Source organism: Neomonachus schauinslandi, chromosome 9 (assembly GCF_002201575.2).
Source record: "Neomonachus schauinslandi chromosome 9, ASM220157v2, whole genome shotgun sequence".
Lineage (NCBI taxonomy): Eukaryota > Metazoa > Chordata > Mammalia > Carnivora > Phocidae > Neomonachus > Neomonachus schauinslandi.
The window spans coordinates 2,732,732-2,753,597 of record NC_058411.1 but is presented as its reverse complement, the minus strand read 5'-3'; the positions used below and the strand labels follow the sequence as shown (position 1 = coordinate 2,753,597).

The 20,866-nt window shown below is 41.6% G+C and overlaps 1 protein-coding gene across 1 annotated transcript in view; it reads left to right on the top strand.

Moving 5' to 3' along the window:
• The window catches only part of RCOR1 (REST corepressor 1), a 113,763-nt gene that overhangs the window by 14,508 nt on the left and 78,389 nt on the right, over nt 1-20,866 (top strand). The window lies entirely within an intron of this gene.

Below are 20,866 nucleotides of genomic sequence, written 5' to 3'. Positions count from 1 at the left end.
TTTGGGTCTTTTTAAACAAATATATTTCATTGGGCCCCCTGGGTGGCTCGGTTGGTTGAGTGTCCGACTCCTGATTTCGGCTCAGGTCATGATCTCGGGGTCCTGGGATCGAGCCCTGTGTCAGGCTCCTTACACGGTGTGGAGTCTGCTTGTCCCTCTCCCTCTGCTCCTCCCCCTGCTTACACTCTCCCTCTCTATAAAATAAGTAAATAAGTAACATCTCAAAAAGTTTACATAAAAATATTGTATATTTCTTTTTCTAAAAAAGATTTTGAGAGAGAGAGAGAGCACTGGGGAGAGGGGCAGAGGAAGAGGGAGAGAGAATCTCAAGCAGACTCTCACAGTGAGCGTGGAGCCTGACGTGGGGCTTGATCTCAGAATCCTGAGATCATGACCTGAGCCAAAATCAAGAGGAAGCTTAACTGACTGAGCCACCCAGGTACCCCTGTATATATATTTCTTTTATTTTTTTTTTTTTAAAGATTTATTTATTTGACAGAGAGATAGAGAGAACAAGTAGGCAGAGAGGCAGGGAGAGGGAGAGGGAGAAGCAGGCTCCCCACCGAGCAGGGAGCCCGATGCGGGGCTCGATCCCGGGACCCTGGGATCTTGATCTGAGCCGAAGGCAGCCGCTTAACCGACTGAGCCACCCAGGCGCCCCACCCCTCTGTATATATTTCATGTCTCTACTTAGCATAGTCAGTCTTTCCTTTAATATCTTAGGCATGTTGAAATACAGTTACAATTGTTTTTAATGCTTTTGTCTACTAATTCTATCATCTGCGTCATTTCTGGGTTGGTTTTGATTGATTTTTCTCCTCATTATGGGTTGCCTTTTCTTCTTTGCTTGTCTGGTAGTTTTTGTTTGGATGCCAGACATTATGAATTTTACTTTGATGGATGCTGGATATTTTTGTATTCCTATAAATATTCTTGAGCTTTTTTCTGGGACATGGTTAAGTTCCTTAGAAATAGCCTGTTCATTTCAGATCATTTAAATTTTAAGCTTTGGTAGGCAGCGTCGGGGCAGCATTTCATCTGAGCTGATTATTTCCCACTACAGAGTCAAAACTCTTCTGAGTAGTCTACGCAGTAGTCCATGAATTTTGAGGTTTTCTACTCTGGCTGTTGGGAACAGGCAGTCCTCTTGGCCGTATGTGGGCTTTGTGAATTGTTCCCTTTTTTTGTTTTGGGTGGTTCTTCATCCAGAAACCTCAAGTATTTTCTTCATAAGGATGTGCTAATGTGCTCCTCAGTACTCTTCTGAATACTCAGGGGGGACCCTCTGCAGATCTCTGGCATCCCAGTTCTGTGCAGCATCCAGCTCTCTCTTCTGATATTCTTCCCTACAAACTGCCTTGGCTTCTTGAACTCAACTTGTTCCCTCAACCTAGAAAGAGTTTCCCTGAGTCCCCATCCCCATGCTCTCAGGTGGAAACTCTCTTCAGGCAATAAACTGGGGCAGTTGTAGGATTTACTTCATTTCTCATCTCTCAGGGCTCACTGTACTTTGTTGCTTGGTGTCCAGTGTCTTGAAAACTGTTGCTTCATATAGTTGTCCAGGTTTTAGTTGTTTGAGACAACAGGGTAAATCTGGTTCATGTCACTCCACCTTGGCTGGAAGCAAAAGGTCAAAAATTTTATTTTTTCTAGATTTTATTTTATTTTATTTCAATTTATTTATTTATTTGACAGAGAGAGACACAGCAAGAGAGGGAACACAAGCAGGGGGAGTGGGAGAGGGAGAAGCAGGCTTCCCGCCACGCAGGGAGCCCAATGTGGGGCTCGATCCGAGGACCCTGGGACCATAATCTGAGCCGAAGGCTGACACTTAACAACTGAGCCACCCAGGTACCCCTTTATTTTATTTTTTTTTAAAGCTAAACAGAGGGGCACCTGGCTGGCTCAGTTGGAGGAGCATACAACTCTTGGTCTTGGGCTCGTGAGTTCAAGCACCATGTTGGGTGTAGAAGTTGCTTAAGTAAATAAACTTAAAAAAGGTAAGCAGAGGAATTGGTTATATTCCCCCCCCTTTTTTTTAAGTTTTATTTGTTTAATTTCTATACCCAATGTGGGGCTCAAACTCACCACTCAGATCAAGAGTCACATGCTCTCCTGACTGAGCCAGGTAGGCACCCTGTTACATTTGCTTTTTGTTAGAAAACATTGATACTTGTTTTATATATTGCCTTTTGCCCCTAAACTATTTGGTTTCTTCTTGAAGTTGGTAAGGCTTTTAAACTTTCTTTTATTTTTGAAGATTTTATTTATTTATTTATTTGACAGACACAGCGAGAGAGGGAACACAAGCAGGGGGAGTGGGAGAAGCAGGCTTCCTGCTGAGCAGGGAGCCAGATTTGGGGCGGGGAGAGGGGGTGGGCCTCTATCCCAGGACCCTGGGATCATGACCTGAGCCGAAGGCAGACGCTTAATGACTGAGCCACCCAGGCGCCCCGGCTTTTAAACTTTCAAATTTGGGTTTTATGTTCATGAAAACATTCTGTAAATAGAATAATAATGCTTTTAGAAACCATAATGCCAAATTTTGTGTTTTTATGTAGCCACTATTCATTTCAGTATTTGTAATAAAGTGCTTCCTCTGATCTACCCGCTCATTGAAACTTGATGATTCTAGCCCACAATTTTCCAAAGGAAGATAGTTTTTTAAAATTCACCGTTCTTTAGAAAGTAAATTATTTAAAACTTACTACTTCTAATGTATTTTTGAGAAAAGTATGATTTAGGAAATATCTCATTCTTGGACTGTCTTGGACCTCCATCTTGCTGGAATGTAGTAAAATGATATGTGTATTCCTTTTGAAACACAGAATTTTTATTGTTTTCTAGTCACTTTCAGCTGGATGTCTTTGAGATTTTTGAACATCTGGTGCATTCAAATGCCATATATTGATACTAAACTAAATTAGAGTTTTATGGATCAGCTCATGAACTGTCATTTTGAGTAGCCGCTTGGTGTTCTGCTTGCTTGGCAGCACGTCAGTTGCCACGGCATTGCCATTTTTGAACAGCATTGTTAATGGTGCCGAGAAGTTGGGGGGGTAGGGATGCTTCCCCTTACCCTGTTAAAAGGAGCTTATAAACTGCAATAGCTGAACTTTATTTAGCTTTGTATATTAAGTTTCCAGATAATGTTTAAAGAGTTTTATTGCTATAAAAAATTTTAAAGCCACACTTTCTGCCTTATTAAGAACACGTAGCAATAGCAAAGTGAAAGTGTTGATACCAATGATTTGAAGTGTAGGTTCTACAAACTTTCATGCAGTTGAGACAAAGCTAATAATCATTAGGCATTCTAAAAGCATGCAGCTTTTACCTCAGACGTATTCATTGGTTGGCTGTGTTTAACTGTGAGGGGAAGAAAACCAAGAACATGTATAAAATTGGAATTACACTGTGGAAAAGTAAAATGAGATTTAATTAGGTGTTTTTTAGTTTTTAGCTTTTCAGGAACATGATTATGACCCTTTGGGCACGTCTCTTGCCTTGCTTTCACACATTCCACTTTTGTACATGTGTTTAGGAATTCATTATGTGAGAACATGATGGACTCCTTATAATTTTGCTGACCTAAGAACACTAAATTTTTCTGTTAGAGGATATTACACATATAGTTTCCCTAAATATTAGTAACTTGCTTTTTTTTTTTGCTAATGAAAAATTTAAACATGTAGAAAAAATCAGATATTAATGAATCCTGTATGTTTAGCAACCAGATTTAATAATTGTATGATTTTTATTATATTTTGTTAATCAAAAAGAGTTTTTATGGCTGAAGTTTAGTAAATTTGCTTTTAAGTGGTATTTGCACATTACAGAATATAATAATTAAGTCTGACCCTTTTAGACTTAGTTATTTCTTGGATATCTGCTATTTTCCACAGTCATCAAATGCCTAGTCTGGTATGATAAATGCTGTGTTATAGGGGCGTACCTGTGTTCTGAGAGCCTGTGGGTCAGTGGGACAAGGTGACGTGGTTGAAGTGGGGTATGGAAGGGGAGGCTTTTTTGAGGTGACCCTTAAGGTGGGTCTGGAAGGGCAGATGAAGAAACAATGCTCCAGGCTGAAGGAGCTATGTATTTACATAGAGTCCTATGGGTAGAGAGGGCTTGACGTTTTTGAGGAATCATTAGCAGTTTGATATAATTAAAACTCAGGAAGGTAATCAGGAAAGTGTTGGAAGGTGAGATGGGAGAGGTAGATACATATTAATCACAAGGGCCTGTGTGCCAAGCTGAGGAATGTATTTATTAAGATGTAATTCACATACCATAAAATTCACTCTTTATTTTTTTTTTTAAAGATTTTATTTATTTATTTGAGAGAGAGAATGAGAGAGAGAGCACATGAGAGGGGGAGGGTCAGAGGGAGAAGCAGACTCCCCGCCGAGCAGGGAGCCCGATGCGGGACTCGATCCCGGGACTCCAGGATCATGACCTGAGCCGAAGGCAGTCGCTTAACCAACTGAGTCACCCAGGCGCCCCAAAATTCACTCTTTAAAACTGTGCAGTTCGGTGGGTTTTCATATAGTCACAGTTGTGCAACCATTACCACTATCTTAATTCATTTTCATTACTCCAAAAGAAGCCCTGTACTTACTAGCAGTCATTCCTATTTGGAATTTATTTTAAATGTTGTTTAAATGATTTTCAACAATCATTAAAGATACAAGTCTTTTTGATATGCATAAAAATAATATACTTTCCTTAATGTTTGTTTGTATTATGGAAGCAGTAATGTATATTTTTGTGAAATAATGCATGTGGTATTGACCATGCATTTTATTTTTTATTTTGTTTTATTTATTTTTAGAGCAGGAGGTAGGGAGGGGGAAAGAATCTCAAGCGGACTCCACACCCAGCACAGAGCCTGGCTTGGGGCTTGATCCCACAAAACTGCGATCATGACCTGAGCCAAAATCAAGAGTCGGACGCTTAACTAACTGAGCCACCCAGGCATCCCTGACGATTCATTTTAAAACCACACTACTCCATTTTGGATAAACATTGTTCTTCAGTGTGAGTAACACTGGAGAATTTTAAGCCAGACAGTGGTGTGAATGTAATTGCAGTTTGGAAAGATCATTGGTTGTTGTGTTGAAGAGAGCTTGTAAGAATGGATTCACTGAAGGTAGAGAATACTAGTCATTCATTCAGAAACCTTTAAATAAGCATCTCCTATTTTTCCAGACACTGTTCTAGGCTCTGTGAACAAACTAGACATTCTCTGCCCTCATGGAATTAAGTTGTAGTGAGGGGAAGGGAATGGGGATAGATTTGAAAGCTCTTAAGCTCTTAGAATAGACTTTGATGGTAGGTTGGATGTGGGGCACAAGGAGGCGACAGTGACTTCTGGATTTCTGGCTTAGGTAACTGCGTGATTGATGATGCCATTCACTGAAATAGGAGTGATTGCGGTTTTGAGATTGAGATGCCTGCACATAATAATTCAGGCAGCATTTATTGAACTGTCATGGACTCTTCTCCTGTCTCTCTCTAAGTTAGGTCCACCTTGTATGTCTTCTGTGTGTACCTTGTTACTTACCTTTATTATGGCACTTCTCCATCTTTAGTTGCTAGCTTTTACGTCTTCTCTGCTGCTCATTGAAGGTGGGAACTGCCCATATCATTTTTGGATCCCTCCTGCAGACCATTTAACTAGCATGCAGTATATAATTCTCATTGCCTCTAGTGCTGCTGTCCCCTTGTAAGCCATCATCATCTGAAACTCGAATCACTGCAGTAGCCTTCTGGTAAGTCTCCTGCTTCTGTTTATTAAAACGTAAGTCAATATGTTTCTCTGCCATTAAAACCTCACAGTGGCCCACATTTGACAGTGGCCTCATAAGACCTTCTTAGTCTGGTCTTGCACTACTACTCTGACTTTATCTCCTTCCCTTCTTTCAGATCTTTGCTCAAATGTTACCATCAATGAGGCCTATCTTGACCTACCTAGCTATCCATCTAGAAGCATATTATCTCTAAAATATGACTTTCAGACAATCTAGCTACATATTGTACGGTTCCATCTATATGACAGTTCTGGAGAAGGCAAAACTATGGTGACAGTAAAAAGATCAGTGGTTGCTAAGGGGTTAGAGTAGGAGCAGGGAAGATTAAGCAGAGCACAGAGGATTTTTAGGGCAGTGAAACCACTCTGTATGATACAGTAATGATGGGTGCATGTCATTATACATTTATCTAAACCCACAGAATGCACACGAAAAGTGAACCCTAAGGTACACTGTGAACTTTGTGTGATTATGATGTGTCAGTGTGGGTTCATCTGTCAGTGTCCCACTCGGTGTGTGTTGCGGGGGGGAGGCTGTTGTTAATGGGGGAAGCTCTGCATGTGTGGGAGCAGGGATATGTGGGAAATCTCTGTACTTTGCCAGTTCTCTTGTAAACCTAAAACTGCCCTAAAGAAAGTAGTCTTTAAATATAAAAACAGCAACAACAAAATCTAACTGCAAATATCATCATTAAATAAAATATTTATTCTTTAGTAGAATTAAATCTCCAGTAAACTATTTTAATTTTTATTTATTTTATTTTTTTAAAGATCTATTCATTTATTTGAGAGAGAGCGTGTGCATGCTAATGTAGGGAAAGGGGCAGAAGGAGAGAATCTCAAGCAGACTCCCCACTGAGCACGGAGCCCAATATGGGGCTTGATCTCACGACCCATGAGATCATGATGAGATCATGACGTGAATTGACACCAAGAGTCAGACGCTTAACTGACTGAGCCACCTAGGTGCCCCTCTAGTAAACTATTTTTAAACAGTTGGTCTGTTTGAATCAGGATTCAGACATGAGCCCCATGTTGCATTTTTTAAAAATAGCTTTGTTGAGGTATAATTGACATAGAATAAACTCATATTTAAAGTGTATAGTTTGATTAGTTTTGACATATATGTACACCTGTGAAGTTATCACCACAATCAAGATACTGATTATATCTATCATTTCCAAAAGTTTCCTAATGCCTCTTTATAATTCCTCTTACCTGCCACTCCTTCAAGCAACCACTGATCCTCTTTCTGTCATTATTGATCAGTTTGCATTTTCTAGAGTTTTACAGAAATGCAGTCTTAAATTATGCACTAGTTTGACTTCTTTCAGCATACTTATTTTGAGGGTTATCCACATTGTTGCATGTATCAACTGATTATTTTTATTCCTGAGTGGTATTACATTATATGAATACACTAATTTTTTTTTAATCCATTCACCTCTTGATGAACATCTGGGTTATTTCCATTGTTTGGCTATGACAAAACTGCTATGAAGATTCGTGTGCAATCTCGTGTGCAATTGTTGTGAGTATATATTCCCTTTTCTGCTGGGTGAAGTCCTCAGGAATGGAATCATATAGTAGTTGTATGTTTGTTAATTTTTTAAGAAACTGCAAAATTTTTCAAAGTGGTTTTACAATTTTACATCCCACCAACAGTGTATAAGAATTCTAGTTGCTCCACAACCTTGCTAACACTTGGTGTGGTCAGTCTTTTTAATTTTAGACATTTTGACCTATATGTAGTGGTATCTGATTTTACGTACATTTTTCTAGTGACAAATGATACTGAGTTTTGTTTCTTTATATGCTTATTTGCCATCCCCATCTTCTTTGGTGAAATAACTTCACTTCCCTTTCTCAGCTTCATGGCCTGGAAACTCTCTCAAAGTAATACGTTGGGACAGTTTGGAAGCTCATCATGTTTCCCATCAGGGATCACTGTCCTTTGTCACCTGATGTCCGTTGTCTGGAAGACTGTTGTTGCATATATTTTGTTTGTTTGTTCTTTAGGATGTTTCAAGGGTGAGGGTTAGTCTGGTCTCTGTTACTCCATCCTGGCCAAAAGCATACCCACTCAATTTTAATATATAGATTTTCTCCTTTTTTTATTTTCCTTGTAATTTAGTGGTGGAAAAACACTAGATTGTCTGGATGAGTTTCCCTCATGCTGGATCTGCTGATGTATCGCCTTGATGTTTTTATCATGTTCTTTGTCCTCTGTATTTTCTGTAAACTTGGTAGTTAGATTTAGGAGGTTGATTGATTTTTTGATTAAAATTATTTTTGTCAGGAATAATTTACAGGAGCTATTTTGACCATCCTATTTAAAATGGGAACTTCACTGCGCTCCAGGCCCCCTCATCTTGCTCTACTATTTCTAATTTTCATAGCACCTTCTAACATGCTGTAAATGTACATATTTGTTTAATGTCTGTTCTAAAATATATACAGACTCTGTAGGGTGCCTGGATGACTCATTCGGTTAAACATCTGCCTTCAGCTCAGGTCCCGGATCGAGTCCCGCATCGGGCTCCCTGCTCAGCGGGGAGTCTGCTTCTTCCTTTGACCCTCCCCCCTCTTGTGCTTTCTCTCTTTCTCACATAAATGAATAAAATCTTTTTAAAAAATCATAAACCCCATAAAGGCGTGGGTCTTTGTTTTGTAACACCCTTGTTTTGTGTCTAGATTCCTGTATCCTCAGAGTTTAGAACATTGTTTAGCACATAGTTGGTACAAGATAAAATCTCTTGAATAAGTGAATGAAATACCAAGGCACAGAACTGATAAACTGCCTAGCCTTCACTAGTGTCCACAGAAAAGTAGCATTTTCTTTTGTTAGATTAATTGTGCTTAGCAACATTATTAAGAGTAACATAAAATCCTCTGGAATTTGGGCAGTTACAAACTCCAGAGATGGATTTTGGAGGAGGGTTGTGTCACCCGCTCTACTTCTTCCTCTGAGAACAAGCCTCTTTTTGGTAGCTACCAGAGATCGATTGGCTCTTTACAATCCTAGCCCAAACCTAGCAGCCTTTTTCAGCAGAAAGGAAGAGCAGTGCTTTGGTGAGACTGCCCTCTGCCAGCCAAGAGGCTTCACCGGATGTTAAGAGGAAGCCCAGGAGCTTTGCTATTCCTGGCGAAATCCTCACACACCCCCTCCCTTCCCTCAGCACACCTAGCTTCTCCATCACTTTCTGCCTTGGGAACATCAGCATTAATGTCATCATCATCATTGATCTCAACATCATTAATCTCAGTATTAATCTCATCCCTCTAATCACCCAGCAGGCCAGAATTACTGGGTCATCCTCCCATTATGTGTACTCCAATCTCCAAGACTTACCTGCGTTGTTTTTTCTGACCCCATCTCCCACCTCTGACCTTCCCTTGAAGTCTTCACACTGAGCCTTCTGAAACTCTGGGTGCATCAGCAGAACCCCCAGTCCTCAATTTCTTTGGTGAATTTCCCTTACGTTCTTGTTCTAACAGAAAATTGATTGTCTTCTGATGGCACTGTTTTCCCTGTAGCACTCTCAAGTAGTACTTGCTTCCCCTACATTTCTTGTGTCCCTGGGCCTGGAAGTGGGATGTTCTCCTTGTTCTTTATTGCCAGTTCCATACCATTCTTTTCCCGAAAATACCCCACTATGAATATGATGTCATCAGATTACACCGTTTACTACTGCTTTTTGCTGTAATCTGCCTTTCCACAAACTGCTGGAAGAGTGAACCTTTATCCTTATCTCTCGTAATGCTCCTTCATGCCTGCTTTGTGTAATATCGGCACAGCTGTGCCCGTTCCTTTTTGTTAGTGTTTGCATACTATCTCTTTTCATCTTTGTGCTTTCATCCTTCCTCTATTCTGATGATTTAGGTATGTCTAAACAGGTTTTTATCCAAATCATAAAAGCAAATCTTTGCTTTTACCTAAGGCATTTCGTTCCATTTACAGTTTCACTTAAGTATTTATTGATATGTTTTTGTATTTAGATCTACTGACTCAGAGCTTTCTATTTATTTGACCCACTTGTTCTGTGTTTTGTTTTTGTTCCTTTGCCCTTCTTTTGCATTGTTTTAGTGTTTTTTATTATTCTACCCTCTCTCCTTAGCTTGGTAGTTATATGCTCTTTTTATTTATTTATTTTAATTTTTTTTTAAAGATTTTATTTATTTATTTGACAGAGAGAGACAGCGAGAGAGGGAACAGAAGCAGGGGGAGTGGGAGAGGGAGAAGCAGGCCTCCCGCGGAGCAGGGAGCCCAGTGTGGGGCTCGATCCCAGGATCCTGGGATCATGACCCAAGCTGAAGGCAGACGCTTAACCGACTGAGCCACCCAGGCGCCCTTGTTTATTTATTTTTAAGATTTATTTATTTATTTGACAGACACAACGAGAGAGGGAACACAAGCAGGTGGAGTGGTAGAGGGAGAAACAGGCTTCCCACGGAGCAGGGAGCCCGATGTGGGGCTCGATCCCAGGACCCTGGGATCATGACCTGAGCCAAAGGCAGACGCTTAATGACTGAGCCAACCAGGCGCCCCTATATGCTCTTTTTAAAAATACTATTCTCTTAATGATTATTCTAGGGGTTACAGGTGTTTTTAGTTTTGTATTCCAATTTTTAAAATTATGGTAAAATAAACAATATAAAATTTGTCATATTTAACCATTTTTTAAAAAGTGTACAGTTCAGAGGTATTAAATACATCCATAATGGGCTATACAGTCATCTTTATCTTCCATCTTCAGAACTCTTTGCATCTTATAAAACTGAAACTCTGTCCCTATTAAACAATGACTCTCCATGCACCCCTCCTCCAGCTTCTGTCCACCCCACCATTCTACTTTCCGTCTCTATGATTTTGACTACTCTAAGTGTCTTTTATAAGTGGAGTCACACAGAATTTTTTTTGGTGACTGGTTTATTTCACTTGTCATAATACCCTTAAGATTCATCCATGTTGTAGCCTATGTCAGAATTTCCTTCCTTTTCAAGGCTGTTTGAAGGACAGTTTTGCAGGATATAGGTTTCTTGATTGACAGTTTTTTCTTTCAGCACTTTGAATGTATTGGTCCACTGTCTTCTGGCCTCTGTACTTTCTGATCAGAAATCTGATTAACTTATTGAGAATCCTTTATATGTGTTGAGTCATTTCTCTTGCTACTTTCAAGATTCTGTCTTTGTCCTTGATTTCGGAAAGTTTGATTATAATGTGCTTTGGTGTAGGTCTCTGATTCATCTTACTTGGGGTTTGTTGAGTTTCTTAGATGTTTATATTCATGTCTTCCATCAAATTTGGGAGGTTCTTAGCCATTATTTCTTCAAATATTCTCTCTGCCCCTCTCTCTCTTCTGGGATGCCCACAATCCATATGTCGGTCTGTTTGATGGTATCCCACAGGTCCCTTAGGCTCTCTGTTCACTTTTCTTCAATCTTTTCTTTCTGTTCCTTAGAGTTGACAATTTCCATTTTTCTATCTTCAGATTCACTGATTCATCTTTTGCTTGCTCGTATCTCCCTTTGAGTCCCTATAGTAAATTATTCATTTCAGGGCGCCTGGGTGGCTCAGATGGTTAAGCATCTGCCTTCGGCTCAGGTCATGATCCCAGGGTCCTGGGATCAAGTCCCGCATCGGGCTCCCTGCTAGGCGGGGAGCCTGCTTCTCCCTCTGCCTCTGCCTCTCTCTCTCTCTGACTCTCATGAATAAATAAATAAAACATTAAAAAAATAGTATTTAAATTCATTTCAATTATTGCATTTTTCATTTCCAGAATTTTTTAAATTTCTTTTTAGGTTTTCTATCTCTCTCTCTCTCTTTTTAAAGATTTTATTTATTTGAGAGAGGGGAGAGAGAGAACACGTGTGTGTGTGTGTGTGCGCAGGAGGGGAGGAGGGGCAGAGGGAGAGAGAGAAAAGCAGGCTCCCTGCTGAACAGGGAGTCCAATGAGGGCTCGATCCCAGAACCCTGGGATCATGACCTGAGCTGAAGGCAGATGCTTAACCAACTGAGCCACCTAGGCACCCCCCCTTTTTTTTTAGACTTTATTTATTTATTTGAGAGAGAGAGAGAGAATGCGTGAATGGTGGGGAGGGGCAGAGGGAGAGGGAGAAGCAGACTCCTCGCTGAGCAGGGAGCCTGATGTGGGGCTCTGTCCCAGGACCCCAAGATCAACCTGAGCAGAAGGCAGATGCTTAACCAGCTGAGCCACCCAGGTGCCCCAACTTCAGTTTTTTTTTCTTTTAAGATTTTATTTATTTGAGAGAGTGAACGAGAGAGAGAGCACGAGCAGGGGAGGAGCAGAGAGAGAGGGAGAAGCAGACTCCCCATTGAGCAGGGAGCCCAACGTGGGGCTCAATCCCAGGACTCCAGGATCATGACCCAAGCCAAAGGCAGATGCTTAACCGACTGAGCCACCCAGGCACACCCCCCCCCCCCCCCGTTTTTTTTTTTTTCCCACAGAGAAAAATAATTTATACCGCCCCCCCCGTTTTATTCTTAACTTCCGGGGTACGGCCTTTTGGAGTCCCAACTCAAAGAAATGGTCATTTGCTAGCTGCTGCTCTCTCTCCCTCCCCCCAGTGGCAGTACTTGAAGTCAGAGCCTATTACCCAAAACCATGAGCCTGTCAGATGCATTATTCAGTTTCTCAGCATCTCAGTGCTTTCCTCTGGAATTGGCAAATAACCTCTGGGGGAAAAGTGACCCCAAGATCTGTACTTCCCTTCCTAAGCCTCAGTCTCTGCTGTGTTCCAGCCCAGTCTTGTTAGTTCTCTGGTTCCTTCAAGCAGATGTTAATATTTTGTTCAGCTTCTCTGATTGTCCTCAGTGGGAGGGGTGTAAATTACTTAGTTTATTACTAGAGTAGAAGTAGCTTCTACTTTTCTCACCTGCTACAATACAGTGTCTTTAGTCTTTTGTGATTTCAGTAACCCTGGAAATAATTCGTCCCAGAGCAACTGAATGGCTGGCTGGACAACTATTGAACAACAGTGACCCTGATCCTTCAAATACTTTGGCTTCTTAGTTCTTTGACCTCTCTCCCAGCTATCATGTTCTCTCCCCTACCTTGGTAACCCATTCCCTTGAATTACTATTATCTGAAAAAATTCTGCCACCTCATTTTCAGACTTAGCACTCTGACTACCTCTTCCAGACTTCATAGCTCACACCTTCTACTGTCCCATTTCCTGTAGTCTTCAATCCCATTGTGAATTTCAGTTCATCGTTCCTGCCACCTTTCCCATCACTCTCATGTCTTTGTTCACCTTAAATTCCATAGTCATTACAATATGTCCTGTACTCGTATTCTCTTGTTTTCCTCTCATTTCATCTATAATCTTGGCTAAGACACAGTCTCTCTTAGCCTGAATTCCCTGGAAGAGGGCATGAGTGTATGTGCTGATGCTTTATTTGTAGTTAGCATGAGGAGAGAAAAAAGGTGAGGCAGAGAAGGAGAGAGAACAAATACAAAGTGGTATGTTACCAAGCCATCACAGCTTCATGAGAACCTTAGTGGCTGACGGCTGGGCCATGCTGGGAATCTGTAGGGAGTGAGTCATGACCCCTCTCAGAGCACTCCCAGGGGATGGGGGGCAGGCAGGTATGTGGAAAGGACAGCTGAGAAATTTGTTGGCCCTTTCCCATTTCCTGTCTCTTAATGGTAAGTAAGGCCCCATAGGGTCTTAACTGTTCTCTTCTTTCAGGCTTGTTACTTGGCCTCTCCAGGCAACTCCTGGAGAAGCAGCAGAATTTGGGTATTAGAGCTGTTGTGTCTTCGGTCACAGTGCACATGGTGAAGGCTACCAAAGTTCAGCCTGTACCCCTGGGGGAGCTAGAGACAGCTGGTGATGTTAGGAGAGAAGACATGGGCAGTGAGCTGAGGCTTTATGATCGCCTGAAGCTTGCGTTTTTGCTAGGCCTCATGGGGCTGCTCCCACTGGGAAGTAGAGCAGCAGGCAAGGCAGAGTGGATTTGGGGGAGGGTGCATGAACTGCATCTGTTAAGGCTTGTTTAATCCAGCCTTTGCTTATTTTTTGGCTTGTATCCAGACAGCTGAATGTGACTGAAGAAGCCATACTGACTAATCTCACTTAAAGTCATGACCACCAAAATCACATAGGCCCATTATAGGTTATATTCTGTTTTCCTACTCCAGTTACTTTTCTAGATAGTATTTGAATATCTCACTTTAAATCTTCCATTTTGGGGCGCCTGGGTGGCTCAGTCGTTAAGTGTCTGCCTTCGGCTCGGGCATGATCCCAGGGTCCTGGGATCGAGTCCCGCGTCGGGCTCCCTGCTCAGCGGGAAGCCTGCTTCTCCCTCTCCCACTCCCCCTGCTTGTATTCCTGCTCTCGCTATCTCTCTCTCTCTCTCTGTCAAATAAATAAATAAATAAAATCTTCACCAAAAAAAATCTTCCATTTTTCCTTCCTCTTTTTTCCTTTAAGTAGAACAAAATGGAAGTTATTGGAAGAGAACTTCCACAGGTTCCCGTTGCTGTATGTGCCACCTTCCTGCATCTGTGCCTAATCCTCTGCTTTATCCCTGTTCCCAGCCAAGGCCAGCTCCTCTGCATGTGCGTTAGACCCTTCGATACCACGCCAGTGATTCATCTTTTATTTGCATCATAAACTTTTATTCTGTGTTGTGTATATAGCAAGGCTGTTATATCTCCCTTGTTTAAAAAATTTTTTCTTGATAATTGTCTATATTCTGTTTTCCATTCTTTTCTCATATTCTCCTCTTGAACACATTTCTTTCAGACTGTTGCCCCCATTGCTTCTCCAGAATTGCTCATGATGTAACTAGTGACTTCCATGTTGCAAAATCTAATGTCAACTCGCAGTCTTCACCTTATTTACCCCAGGACCCAAGTAGATCACTCTTCTTTGAAACCTGATCAGTTAGGGTTCTCCAGAGAAACAGAACCAATAGGAAGTATATATTAAAGGGATTTGTTATAAGGAATTGGCTCATGTGACTGTGGAGGCTGAGAAGTTCCAGGATCTGCCAGTCAGCAAACTAGAGGCGCAAGAGAAATTCTGATGGTAGGTGTAGTCTGAGTCCAAAGGCCTGAGAGAGAACTAGTGTCCCAGCTCAAGCCATGAGGCTGGAGAGAGAGGTTCCCTCTTACTCAGCCTTTTTGTTAAATTCAGGCCTTTACCTGATTGGGTGAGAACCACCCACATTATGGAGGGCAATCTGCTTTACTCAGTTTACCAATTCAGATGTTAATCTCGTCCAAAAATACTCTTAGGGATGCACCAGAATAATGTTTGACCAATATCTAGGCAACCTACAACCTGGTCAAGTTGACACATAAAATTAACCATCACAAAACCCTTTCTCCCCCAAAACATCTAGAACAAGATGTCAGTTTGTTTTGTAGGAGATCTCGTCCCTGTCACCCCTGACCTCAGCTCCAGCTACTCCTTTCTTTTCTCCACTCTAGTCACAGGTGCCTGCCTGCTCTTTCTTGACCATCGCCAAATATGTTCCTGCCTTAGGGTCTCTGCACTCATTTTTCTTCTGCCTCCAGTGCTTTTTCCTTGCTTCTCTACACCTCTTCCCTTATTCTTAATCCATATAGCTCATAGTCTTATTTCTTTCCCTCTGCATTGAAGTGTCACACTCTCAATGAGGCTTTTCCTGATCAATACCTCTAAAAATTTCAGCTGCATCCCTGGTGTTTCCTGTACCCCTTACTTTATTTTTTCTCATTCACTCTTATCATTATCCACATACTTCCTTATTTATCTTATTTTTTGCCTGACTGCTCCAACCAGAAGGTAAGCTCTGTGAGGTGATCTAGAATAGCGGCTGGTACAAGTGTCTCTCAGTAACAACTTTCTGTTTGTTTAAAAAGATGGACAGCAACTCTTTCTAGTAAGTTTACAAAACAGAGGTTTTCAGCCCAAGTTCTCAGCAGTGGGTACCCTTATTGGCTCATAGATGACTTTTGCATAGGTCTTTTATAGCCTGACTGGGTGAAGTGATGTGATTCTGAAGGCACCTCGCCGTCCTTCTCAACTCCTTTCCTCCTAGCTGTGTGTGTAAGAACCAGCACTGTGTTGGAGAGCTTTACAAATAAGACCTTATTTAATTCTTGGAATAGTCCTACAGTACAAGTGGTATCATCCCCATTGTGCAGACAATGAAACAGATGTAGAAAGCTTAAACAACTTGCCTGAGGTCTCCACTGGTAAGTGGGAGAATCCGAGTTGATCTAGATCTGTATTCTTGACTGTTCTTACATGAGATGCCATTTCCTAAATAGATGTTGTGTCCTGCGGGAACTTAGGAATGTTGGGCAGGCTATTTAACCCCTTATAGCCATAATAGTGTTAAATAACCAGAGTATCTGCTCAGTGTATACTTGGCACAAAGAACCATTCAAAGTTAGGAATTCTCTCTCAGATCAGTGCAAAAATAACTCAACTTAGAGCCTTTCTCAGCTTTAGCCTTCCCACATCTTCCTAGGCTCAGTCCTCCTATTTAGGTTTCTGGATCAGAGGTACATACCTTGTCTAGAAGATTAGAATGGTAGTGGTGACTGCCATCGTGAAGGATCTTGCCTTTTCTGGCTCAAGTTATTAATCAGCTCCATCTACCTCTGGGGTATTCTTGAGGAATTACAGGAGTCCCCTTTTCCCTCATAGGAAACTGTAACAAACCACTCAGATTTCATTGTTTGAAATTACTATTTTATGATTCTTGCCTAGTTGGATAGTTGTTCTGCTGGGCTTGCTTAGAGTGTCTCCTTTGGTTGCTTTGTGGGGTTGGTGTCATCAGGTGGCTTCATGGAGATGCTGGGACAGCTGGACCTATTTTTATCTCTGTGTAGTCTCAGGGCCTATCCTTTTTCCAGTGGGAGAGGTCTCTAGTGGGATAGTCAGATTTGTCACCTAGTGACTCAGGGCTCCCCAAAGCAAGCATTTCAAGAAGGAGGAAGCAGAAATTGCTAGCCCTTTGCAAGTGTAGGCCCAGAACTGGCACATTATCACTTCTGCCACACTTCCTTGGTTAACATGAGTCATGGCCCAGCTTGGATTCGTTGTGAGAGTTGACTACAGAGGGTGTGGGAGTAGGTTTATTGGGAGTAGACTAGCCCCAACTACTTTTTTTTTTTTTTTTAAAGATTTTATTTATTTATTTGACACACAGAGAGCACAAGCAGGGGGAGTGGCAGGCGGAGGGAGAGGAAGAAGCAGACTCCCCACAGCACAAGGAGCCCGATGCGGGACTCGATCCCAGGACCCTGGGATCATGACCTGAGCTGAAGGCAGACACTAAACCAACTGAGTCACCCAGGCACCCCTAGCCCAAACTACTTTTGAGAGTGAATAAGGGCCTATTAAAAATTATGCCAGGTTGACAGGTGTAAATTGGAACTGTCCAGGACTAACCTGGACTTATGGTCATCATAGTCATACTTGTGCCCTGGAAGAAGCAAGAGATAGGTATTACCTGAATTTTTCCATGTGATCTTCTTAGTGTGAAAATAGGACCATGTTCAGTATGCTGCTCATGGATTTTGTTTTTATTTATTTATTTGTCAGCACACGCGAGAGCACAAGCAGGGTGAGCGGCAGGCAGAGGGAGAAGCAGACTCCCCGCTGAGCAAGGAGCCCTATGCGGGACTTGATCCCAGAACCCCGGGATCATGACCTGAGCTGACGGCAGGTGCTTAACCGACTGAGCCACTCAGGCGTCCCAGGCTGCTTATGTTCTAAATTGAACATGACTTCTAAACACAGTCCAGCAACTTTGGGTGCTCAATGACTATAGAAGGAACCACTTACTCTAACAGTGGAGTGGGAAACTGGCTTTGAGCTTACTGAGATGATTTTGTTGGTCTCCAGCCGGTGGCTTTCCTGAGGTATTTTTCAAGATTAATTTTGACCATGTACCATTTTCACCTTATTAACTTGGAATCCTATCCTAAGATCTAGCTACGTTCTGCAGTTAATCAGATGATCTCAGAGGTCTCTTCCAGATCTAAACTTCTGTTCTATCTCATAGAAAGTTGTTACAAGTACCCAAACAACAATTGGAGAGCCGTGATAAAGGCTTTCATACTTTGGATGTGATCTGGGGCCAGGTGGGAATCCAGACAGCTGTATGTGGTAAAGTTGCTTTATACTGTGAAGAAAAGTTAGTTTGCAATCCAAAATGGAATTTTTTCTCAAAAGAATATTGAGTCTTAAAAGGTTGGCTGTAAAAGATAATTCTAAAATTAAAAATCCCACTTTTCTGTACAATAGATGCTAGATTTCGGAGGCCTGCCGTTAAGATCCCATTTTGAAGTGACGTGCCTCCAGCATGTCTCATGCTTGTGCACCCACATGTGATTGCGCTTTGGGAACGTAGTAGGAGGGTCCATTTTGTCTTTCCTGAAGTTGTTCCCTGGGGGGAAAGGGTGTCATTCTTACGGAATGCTTACCTGATGCAGTTCTGTGTCTTGCGCTGGTTCGGGAGGGGGGAAGGTTCAGTGAAAATTCTTGACTTGAATGCAGTGTAATAGTCTCCTTATTTATTAATCCTGACTACAGTATAAGAAACAAACTTCTCCATGTTTCTGCTGAATAGTTGTGACATCTTTTTTGGCTGAAAAGGTCACTAATATATGACTGTAGTCACATGACTTTCTGCCATCTGGGAGCACAAGGTTCCCACTGATTTTGTGTAATATACACCAAATATTCTATATATTTATGATTTTTTCCTCACGACATGTCTTATAGTATGCTTTTTAATGATGCAGCAGCTCTGATGCTGGTGGCATTTGTTAATAAGGAAGCCCAACCTCCTGTATTGCTCTTGGTCTAGCTCTAGGGTTGGGGAGGAAGGTGGGTCGGTAAATCAGGGTGACAAGTACACTATTCTTTGCAGTTGTTTGACAAGTTCATTTATATTGAGATTCAGGAAAAACATTGACTTTTAAGATGACTTTGGCACAGGTAATGTTTATTTAAGAACTGTTAAATAGGAAAAGGATTACCATTTATAGAGTACCTTTTATATGTACTCATTTTTAGCTGTCTTGTGAAGAAGACCATGTCATTTTATACATGAGGGAATGAAGATTGACTTTCCCAGGGTTGTATGTGATACAGCTAGTAATTGTCAAAGCTTGGATTTGATCTCAGATTTGTTTGGCTTTAAAATGTTTGTGGTGGGGCGCCTGGGTGGCTCAGTCCTTAGGCGTCTGCCTTCGGCTCAGGTCAAGATCCCAGGGTCCTGGGATCGAGCCCCGCATCGGGCTCCCTGCTCCGCGGGAAGCCTCCTTCTCCCCCTCCCTCTGCCCCTGCTTGTGTTCCCTCTCTCGCTGTGTCTCTCTCTGTCAAATAAATAAAAAAATCTTTAAAAAAATAAAAATAAAAATAGATAAAATGCTTGTGGTCCATCCCCTCTCTCCCTGCCCCCCATTTTGGTAGTTCCCAACGACCCTGTCTGTACTTTATCTTCCACCAAATACATAGATCCAACCTTCCTGGGAAAACTGTTATAACTAGCTATATTGCCTTCATATTTTTCATATCCTATTTCTTACATTGTTGTAAATATTCAACATACTGGGTTTTTTACCCTGGGACCTATGAACCCTTGGAAGTTGTGTGCAAACTGTTATATGTGCATTTTTTTGGAAAATGTCAGGATCCATAGCTTTCATAAAATTCTCAATGTTTTCTGCCTCAAAAAACAGCCTCAAGAGCCTCTGCTTTATGCCATTAATATTTTCCAACACTATTATTAAATGAATTAATATACTTAAAGTGCTTAGAGTAGGGCCTGACAAGAAGTAAGTTCACTATTGGTATTGTTATTAACATCAGTAGTTTTCTATGTGCATGGTCTTCAAGACTTTTTAATAATTGGATAATAGTCCATGGAACAGAATATTACCAGGCATACCAGCTCCTATTTTTGTCAGTATTTGGGTTCCAAATTCATTTTTCTAAGGGCGATGGTCAAAAGGGGTGAAGGGGAGTGGGCGGTATAGGCTTCCAGTTACGGAATGAGTAAGTAGTGGGGAGTGAAAGGTACGGCGCAGGAAACAGAGTCAGTGGTACTGCCATGGTGTTGGATGGTGACAGATGGGCGTACGCTTGTGGGGAGCACAGCGTGATGTTCGGGGTCAAGTTGTGGGATCACTGTGCTGTACATCTGAAGCTAATGTAACGTGTGTCAACCATACTTTGATTAAAAAAAAAACCCTTCCTCTTTACCAGATCATTTTGAAAAGGTTTTTTTTTGAGAGGGGGGCAGCAAAGCAAGGTTTATTGAGCCATAGCAAAGTGATAGTACAACGCTCCTGAGGAGGGAGGGGACCCGAGAGGGTTGCTCAAAAAGTGTCTTTGTTTTGTTTTGTTTTCATTTTATAAGCAACCTGAGATGAATCTTCATGTAGTTGTAACAGTTCCCTATATTTTGGATTATTGCTGTATATCCCCCAAAGTGAATTTGCCGGGTCAAAATGTATGTACATTGTGAAGATTTTAGACATTGCCAGATTGCTTTCCAGAGGGTGTATACTGGTGTATTGCAGTCTGTATTGCTACATAATCTAGCTTGCAGTAAACAGATAAGTTTAATGAGCAGAAGATTGCCATGTTATTAAGTATTCTCATTTCCAGACAGGTGGAACATTTTCTGTGTACTCTTGTGAATTGTCTTTGTCTTTTTCCCATTAAATAGGGGGTTTTTATGGTTTTACGAGTTTGAGATTTTTAGTCACCTGTTACAATTTTTTTTTTTTGGGATTGTTTTTTTTTTTTTTTTTTTTTTTTTTTTAAGGATTTGTTTATTTATTTGACACAGAGAGAGTGTGAGAGAGCACAAGCAGGGGAGCGGCAGGCAGAGGGAGAGGGAGAAGCAGGCTCCCCCTGAGCAGGGAGCCCGATGATGCAGGGCTCAATCCCAGGACCCTGGGATCATGACCTGAACCGAAGGCAAAGGCTTAACTGACTGAGCCACCCAGGCACCCTGCTTGCCTTTCTTAAAAAGTAATTTCTAAGTTCAACGTGGGACTCAGCTCATGACCCCGA